The following is a 9,436-nucleotide window of genomic DNA, read 5'->3' on the forward strand; positions in this document are numbered from 1 at the left end:
ATGGCACAGTCATATAGCCGGGCACCTACATATAGCAGAGTGACTCACTCATCCATGGCTTTGGATCAAAATAAATAAGTACCAACATTCTTTCTGATAGTCTTTAATAAAGAAATGTTTGGTTATCCTGAGCTGGACACCACGTACAGTATTTTAATAGCCCATTATGTGCTACTATCAGGACAATATACCTTCACCAACACCTCTCTGATGCAGGTTCGATACCCGCGCCGGCCGTCACTGGGAGACCAATGCGGCGGCTTTTGGTTTTAATTTAGAATCTTCTATATGTAATTATTGGCGGAGAGTCAGGTCATATTTTTCAATTTACTGTAGGTGTCATGAGTCTCACTAGTGTTGAGTAATGTGCTGTTTAAAGTGGTGTAGGTCTTATTTATTTAAAGAGCATATTGAAGCTAGAAGCAATAGGATTAGAACCAATAGGATTTGAAGCAAAAGCCTCCAACTATTTTAGCACTGTTTCGCGCTGCTCTGAGACAAGCATGGGGACTGGTCTTGATAAATGAATTAGATTGTTTTCTCCGTTTGGGTATTGGTTAGACTACAATTATACAATTATGGTGTAGAAATGTTATGTTCTTAGTGTAACCTTTATTTAACTAGGCAAGTCAGTTAAGAACAAATTCTTATTTACAAGAACAGCCTACTCCTTCCTCCCCGTCTGGGAATTGAACCTCGTTCTCCGGTGTGCCAGCACGACACAGGGATTCTTTAGTTAAATAGCCCAGTACTGTAGCCTACTCCAGACCGTCACGTTGTACAGGGCCATATTTTCCATCCTAAGGGTTTTTAGTTTTCTTTGTAATATAAACACCATAATATGAACTTCTTGGGATAGGGGGCAGCATTTTCATTTTTGGATGAATAGAGTGAATAGAGTGCCCAGAGTGAACTGCCTCCTCCTACTCAGTCCCAGATGCTAATATATGCATATTATTAGTATTGGATAGAAAACACTCTGAAGTTTCTAAAACTGTTTGAATGATGTCTGTGAGTATAACAGAACTCATATGGCAGGCAAAAACCTGAGAGAAAATCCAAACAGGAAGTGGGAAATCTGAGGTGTGTAGTTTTTGAACTCACCCCTATCGAATACACAGTGGGATATTGGTCATGTTGCTTCCACTAGATGTCAACCGTCTCTAGAACCTTGTTTGATGCTTCTACTGTGAAGTGGGGCTGAATGAGAGGGGAATGAGTCAGAGGTCTGCCTGAGTCCCACGAGCTGACCACGCGCGTTCATGACAAAGTTAGCTTGTTTTCCATTGCTTTTCTACAGACAATGGAATTCTCCGGTTGGAACATTATTGAACATTTATGATAAAAACATCCTAAAGATTGATTCTGTACTTAGTTTGACAAGTTTCTTCGACCTGTAATATAACTTTTTGAACTTTTCGTCCGACTGGATTTGTTTACCAAACCCCCAAGAAAATAAGCTATTTGGACATAAATGGACATAAATGATGGACATTATCGAACAAAACAAGCATTTATTGTGGAACTGATCATCAAAGGTAAGTGAATATTTATAATGCTATTTATGACTAATGTTGACTACCCAACATGGCGGATATTTCTCTGGCTGGTTTGGGCTCTGAGCGCCGTTCTCAGATTATGCTTTTTCCGTAAAGTTTTTTTGAAATCTGACACAGCGGTTGCATTAAGAAGAAGTGTATCTAAAGTTCCATGCATAACACTTGTATTTTCATCAACATTTATAATGAGTATTTCTGTGAATTCATGTGTCTCTCTGCCCAATCACCGCATGTTGGAACTACTGAACGTAACGCGCCAATGTAAAATGAGATTTTTTTTAATAAAAATGAACTTTATCAAACAAAACACACATATATTGTGTAACATAAAGTCCTATGATTGTCATCTGATGAAAATCATCAAAGGTTAGTGATTCATTTTTATCTCTATCTGTGCTTTTTGTGGCTCCTCTCTTTGGCTGGAAAAATGGCTGGGTTTTTCTGTGAGTTGGTGGTGACCTAACATAATCGTTTGTGGAGCTTTCGCTGTGAAGCATTTTTGAAATCAGACACTGTGGCTGGATTAACGAGAATTATATCTTTAAAATGGTGCCTAATACTTCTATGCTTGAGAATTTTGATTTATGGGATTTCTGTTGATTTTTATTTGGCTGAAATTTTATTGGCTGTTGGCGAGGGGTTCCGCTAGCGAAACTGGGTTCAGGTTAATCAAATTAATAAAGAAACATTTCTTGATATCAGTCCCATTTACATTGTTCTTACAAAAACAAGTTGTAAATTCTCTAGTACAGCCACTATTGAAGGCAATCAAATGCTTCTCAAAGATGCCCTCTGGTGGTCAAACTAGCACTTACTAGCATTATTGGTGACAGTGGTCGACACGTAAATAACATGCCATAGAATTCTGTGGCACCATGCAAGCTGTGCTGCAGTACGCTGCAACTTTTAAAGGACGAACCACTGTACTCCATATTCAATTCATGTTTTCTAATAAAAACACACAAATATATTTTTGAGTATACATTGTACAATTTAAATTCATATGGTATAAACAAGCAAACACATTCTCAGTCAACAATTAAAGACACTGGGAGCACTGTGTATGTTCTCTGATGCATTTTAAGAAGTCAAGGAGAAGTAATTATTCTCTCCTGTGTGAATTCTCACGTGCTTTTTCAGCTTTCCAGAATGGTTAAAACGCTTTCCACACTGGGAGCAGTGGTAAGGCTTCTCTCCTGTGTGTATTCGCTCATGAGCTTTCAGGGTTCCTACTTGGCCAAAACTCTTTCCACACTGGGTGCAGTGGTAAGGCTTCTCCCCTGTGTGTAGTCGCTGGTGAACTTTCAGGGTTCCTAAGTGACTAAAACTATTTCCACACTGGGAACAGTGGTAAGGCTTCTCCCCTGTGTGGATTCTCACATGAATTTTAAGTGACTGTGAAGAGTAATAGGTCTTCCCACAGTCTGAACATTTGTAAGGCTTCTCCCCTGTGTGCAGTCTCATGTGCTCTTTTAGGTTTCCTGAATAGTTAAAACTCTTTCCGCACTGGGAGCAGTGGTAAGGCTTCTCCCCTGTGTGTATTCGCTCATGAGCTTTCATGTTTCCAAAGTGACTAAAACTCTTTCCACATAGGGAGCAGAGGTAAGGCTTCTCCCCTGTGTGAATTCTCATATGACTTTTAAGTGAGTGTGATGAGTAATATATCTTCCCACAGTCTGAGCATTTGTAAGGCTTCTCCCCTGTGTGTATACGCTCATGAGCTTTGAGGGTGTCTAACCGCTTAAAACTTTTCCCACATTGGGAGCAATGGAAATGCTTCTCCACTGTGTGTATATACGCTCATGAGCTTTGAGGGTGTCTAACCGCTTAAAACTCTTCCCACACTGGGAGCAAAGGAAGGGCTTCTGCCCTGTGTGTATTCCCTCATATATTTTCAGGCTTCCTGACTTGGTAAAACTCTTTCCAATCTGGGAGCAGAGGTGTTGACTTGCTGGTTTGGACGTCTTTGGTTCGTCCAAGTTTGGTTTTCCTCCTGCCAAAGACAGAGTTTATTTTTAAGACAGAGCAGAATGAAATCTCCACATGATAAAACTGCCTTGCTATGAACTTTAAACCAAATCAGATCCCTCAATAACCTGAGGCCAGCTTTCAAACATTTCATCATTTAAAACCATTTTTGTGTGATTTTAAAACAAATGTTGTAGAGCATCCTGGTAATTACTGTTTACAAGACTTATTTGTATTTCTGTTTTACGAGTCATAACACAAAACACTAGACCACATATGTCAGAGTCAAGGCCCGCGGGCCACATCCGGCCCGCAAGAAGGTTTTTTACGGCCCCTGGGATGATCTTGATTTATTATTAGAACCGGCCCGCAGCAAGCCGGCAGCCCGCAGATCTTTTACACGCACCAATACTACATTTCCCACAATGCAAAGGTGACGCACCGAGCAGTAGGCTGCTTCATTTCAATATTTATTGGCACAGCAGTCGTCAGCATCACAGTAAAATTAACTTTCAGATACCCATCAAAAATGGCAAAACGGAAGGTGGATACTGAGAACCGGGGGTTTCAAACAAGGTGGGAGTCGGAGTATATGTTCACGAAGGTAGCTGGAAAACCTGTGTGTCTTCTGTGTGGAGAAAGTGTGGCGGTACTGAAAGAGTATAATCTGAGACGACATTATGAAACGAAACACGCGGACAAAAACAAGAATATGGACATGGAACAAAGGCTACAAAAGGCAGAGGAATTAAAACGAGGCCTCAAATCTCGACAGGCTCTGTTCAAAAAAGCCAAATCACAAGGTCAGGCTGCTGTCAAGGCCAGTTTTATTTTGGCAGAAGAGATCGCTAAATCAGCCCGGCCATTTACGGAGGGGGATTTCATCAAAAACTGCATGATTAAAGTTTGTGACGAAGTTTGCCCAGAAAAAAGGCAACTCTTTTTAAATGTGAGTCTGAGCAGAAACACCATTGCCGAGAGAGTAGACCAGTTGTCCATCAATCTAAAAGAGCAGCTTGTGAAAAAGGGAAAAGATTTTATTGCATATTCCTTGGCTGTGGATGAGAGCACCGACATTTCTGACATTGCCCAGTTGTCAATTTTCATCCGCGGAGTGGACTCCAGCCTAAGCGTGACAGAGGAGTTTTTGGCTTTACGTCCTATGCATGGCACAACTACGGGGCATGATTTGTATGAAGAGGTGTCAAGATGTGTAAATGAGATGGAGCTGCCTTGGGAAAAACTCGTGGGTTTGACAACCGACGGAGCACCTGCGATGTGTGGACACAGGAGCGGACTGGTGGCGAAGATACGGGAAAAGATGCAAGAGGAAAACGCGACAGGTGAGCTGACAGCTTATCATTGTATCATACACCAGGAAGCGTTGTGCGGTAAAGCCTTGAAAATGGAGCATGTAATGAGCATCATCACGCGCACAGTTAACTTTATCAGAGCCAAAGGTTTGAATCACCGCCAGTTCAAGGCATTTCTGACGGAGTTAGAAACGGAGCATGGTGATTTGCCTTATCACACAGAGGTGCGATGGCTAAGCCAGGGAAAGGTGCTTCAAAGATGTTTCGAGCTTCGTGAGGAGATTTGTCTATTCTTGGACAGCAAAGGGAAAGACACAACACAACTCCGAGACGAAATGTTTCTGTGTGAAATGGCTTTTCTGTGTGACATTACGAGTCATCTGAATGCAATAAACTTGCAGCTGCAGGGTCGGGATCGTGTCATCTCTGATATGTACAGTACAGTGAAGGCATTTAAAACCAAACTGACTCTGTGGGAGACGCAGATGCGGAAAGAAAATTTGAGCCACTTTCCCAGCTGCCAGACCATGAAAGAGAAGCTCTCTACCAGTGCGTTCCCGAGCACACAGTTGGCTGATAAAATAGGTATGCTTACCACTGACTTTCGACGCCGATTTGCTGACTTTGAAGCACAAAAAAGCAGGTTGGAACTGCTCGGTAACCCATTTGCTGTTGACGTGGAAAGCTCACCACCAAACCTCCAAATGGAGTTGATTGACCTCCAATGCAATGATGCACTGAGGGAAAAATATGCGGCAGTGGGTGCTGCGGAGTTTGCCCGTTTCCTCCCCGGCACAATGCCCCAGCTGCGCATCCAGGCTGCTCAAACGTTGTCTATGTTTGGCAGCACATACCTGTGTGAACAACTGTTTTCTTTGATGAACCTGAACAAAACATCACACAGAAGTCGACTTACTGCTGAACACCTCCACTCAATTCTGAGGATTTCTTCAGCTCAGAGCCTTACCCCGAACATTGATGAACTTGTGGAAAAGATGGGACACCACCAAGTATCACCCTCAACCTCAAACAAGTGAACATTACTGTGCAATCACATATTTAGAGTTTTTACTCAGTTCAAGTTTAAAAGTTAAAATGTAATATTTGTTTTCACTGCATGTTACTTCTCCTTAAACAAAGTGTTGTTTTTGATTAATAGATTTTTGCACTTTATTTTTTTGTATTTCAATCCAATTATATTTTAAAAATATTTCAGTTGAGTGGATGATAGAAAATTGCTATTATTGTTTTTTCTTTCAAGTAAATTTAGCCCACTTTTGCTAAAATAGAAAATATAGTCTACTGATGGTGCCTTGAATACCGGTTTCTTTCATTTAATGTTCATGTTATGGGGATATTTATATAAAGGAAATTTGTCTTTTGTGTCTGTTGAAAATTAAAGATTACTGACAGAGCCATAAGAAAATATTGCTTTATTTATCTGATCATATTGTAATATATTTGTTAGGTTTTCAGTAGGTTCAATTAGGTTCACTAGACTATATGCGTCATTTAAAAATTTTTCAATGAACATTCGAACAGTCCGGCCCTCGTCTTGTAGCTGATTTTTTTATTTGGCCCTCCGTCCATTTGACTTTGACACCCCTGCACTAGACAGTCCTATGACACTCAAGACACAGACATCGCTGGATTCCTATCAAGCAGGTGGTTGTAAATATATAACCTTCATAGCTGTATGATACAGAATGTGACCTACACACTTCCTTAAACATATAATAAGTCATTTAAAGTGGAAGTCCAAAACTTGTTTTTACGTGGAAGACACAAAGCACATCAGTAACATCTCCCCGTTGTTGAAAGGGTTCGACACATTGCTGTTAAAACCAATTTCTAATTTAGACGTTCACACATTTGGACTATCATTCATTTCATGATATTTTGGGAAAAGTAAAAAAGAATGTGAAATATTTGGGGTAGATGTTACAAAAACTATAAATATGTAAAGTGTTGGTCCCATGTTTCATGAGCTGAAATATCCCAGAATTCTTCCATACGCACTAAAGCTTATTTCTCTCAAATTCGGTGCAAAATGTGTTTATATCCCTGTTAGTTCAAATTTCTCCTTTGCCAAGATAATCCATTTACCTGACAGGTGTGGCCTAATGTTGAACACTTTTTAGGTTACTCTATGATTCCATAAGTGTTATTTCATAGATTTGATATATTCACTATTATTCTACAATGTAGAAAATAGTAAAAATAAAGAAAAACCCTTGAATGAGTAGTTGACTGGTAGTGTATATGGTCGATTCCATGGGAAAGTCAACCTGAACATGTGTAACGGAGGTGAGAACGTGCCGTAAACTCACTCCACAGCTTGAAACGTCACAGATGGAGCTGTCCAACTGGTACCTTTTAAACTCACTCCACAGCTTGAAACGTCACAGATGGAGCTGTCCAACTGGTACCTTTTAAACTCACTCCACAGCTTGAAACGTCACAGATGGAGCTGTCCAACTGGTACCTTTTGTATCGCTCCAGCGGTTCATTGTCAAGGAGAGCGGTCACATGTGATGAGAAGCAGATGATCACTAGTTTGAGTCCAGTATGGGGACAGTGGAGGAAACTAAACTGTAAGCAACAAAACTAAGTCATCAAAACTAGTTTTTCAACCACTCCACAAATGTCATATTTCACTTATAATTCACTGTATCACAACTCCAGTGGGTCAGGAGTTTACATACACTAAGTTGACTGTGCCTTTAAACAGCTTGGAAAATTCCCGAAAATTATTATGTTATGGCTTTAGAAGCTTCTGATAGGCTAATTGACATCAATTGAGCCAATTGGAGGTGTACCTGTGGATGTATTTCAAAGGCCTACCTTCAAACTCAGTGCCTCTTTGCTTGACATTATGGGAAAATCAAAAGAAATCAGCCAAGACATCAGAAAAGAAAATGTAGACCTCTACAAGTCTGGTTTATCCTTGGGAGCAATTTCCAAACGCCTGAAGGTACCATGTTTATCTGTACAAACAAAAGTACGCAAGTATAAACACCATGGGACCACGCAGCTGTCATACCGCTCAGGAAGGAGACGCGTTCGGTCTCCTAGAGATTGACCCAAGTTAAATCATTTAAAGGCAATGCTACCAAATACGAATTGAGTGTATGTAAACTTCTGACCCAATGGAAATGTGATGAAAGAAATAAAAGCTGAAATAAATCTCTCAACTATTATTCTGACATTTCACATTCTTAAAATAAAATGGTGAACTAACCTAAAACAGGGAAATTTTACTATGATTAAATGTCAGGAATTGTGAAACTGAGTATAAATGTATTTGGCTAAGGTGTATCTAAACGTCCGACTACAACTGTACATTTGCATGTTTAACACGTTCTGTAGATCAGACGTTAATGAAGCAATGCAGAACACATTGAAGTGTCTGGAGTTTTGTCTGCCGCTTCAAAAGTCTTGGGGGGGGGGGGGGGGGTTCACTGGGACAGGCAATGTCACATCCATAATGTTGTTAGGACAAGTTTTGTAAAATTTGCACCTTACATCAGATCATCTTGAGACTTTCCGTCTAAAGCTAACTTTTTATATGGTCTATTGGTTTCTCTCTTTTCATTGGCAGAATCCTTTTTTAGTGTTATGATATTCATAACATCCATATCCACCAGTCTATCTTCCTGTCAACTAACAGAACTCTGCTGGTTGTCCTGGTAACAGATACCAGTCTATCTTCCTGTCAACAAACAGAACTCTGCTGGTTGTCCTGGTAACAGATACCAGTGGGCAGATCTATTATATTTGTACAAACTAAACTACAGCACTTACTTCGGTGAGTCAAATCTGATCCTTTCTTCTCTTCTCCTCCTCTCACAGTTCCACTCAGCCCCGTTGTTTTCCTGCAGTCCACCAGCAGCACAGACAACCTCTTCATACCCAGCAGTAAGTTGCTACCGGGAGAGGCTCGACACTGGGACTCCGGGAGGGAGGAGGGGCTAGCGTTGTCCTGGTAACCATAAAGAGGGGACACAGACACATATCTTTATGGATGCTGATATCACTGTTGTCATAAAGTGTTTTACAGAAACCCAGCCCAGCCCTCGATAGAGCAAGCTGTATGCTAGACCAGACCAAGCTGTTTGCTAGACCAGACCAAGCTGTATGCTAGACCAAACCAAGCTGTATGCTAGACCAGACCAAGCTGTACCATCTGGTGTTCTGATCTGGAGAGACTCTTCTCTGCCTCGTCAGCATCAGGATATTGTTGAGGCTCCCCAGAGGATCCAGGATAGTCATGTCTCTCTCCTGTGTGGACGAGAACATGAAACCGATTGTAAACTTATGATCTTCTATTGCAATCATAGGGACTTACAAGAGGCATTAATATGTCTAAAAGGACCTAAAATGGCCACTTTCATCATGATTTCCGAAAATATTGTTTGTGATGCAAATGTAAAAGGTTTGTTCCACAAATTGGTTGGCTTTTGCGTCCCATTGATCTTTTAAGTAGAAAATTTGCACCAATATTGAATTTTAAAAGACTGTTACATTAGATGAGGTGCACTTTAATGTAGACCACATGGAGAATTCAATACATCTAAATCTAAGTCCCCAAAATAT

General features: G+C 40.6%; 1 pseudogene; it reads right to left on the reverse strand.

The window, feature by feature from the left end:
• Positions 1 to 1,684: 1,684 nt before the first annotated feature.
• LOC118938412 lies at positions 1,685 to 9,216 on the reverse strand (annotated as a pseudogene).
• Between the last annotated feature and the right edge of the window lie 220 nt (positions 9,217 to 9,436).

This window comes from Oncorhynchus mykiss, chromosome 13 (assembly GCF_013265735.2).
Source record: "Oncorhynchus mykiss isolate Arlee chromosome 13, USDA_OmykA_1.1, whole genome shotgun sequence".
Lineage (NCBI taxonomy): Eukaryota > Metazoa > Chordata > Actinopteri > Salmoniformes > Salmonidae > Oncorhynchus > Oncorhynchus mykiss.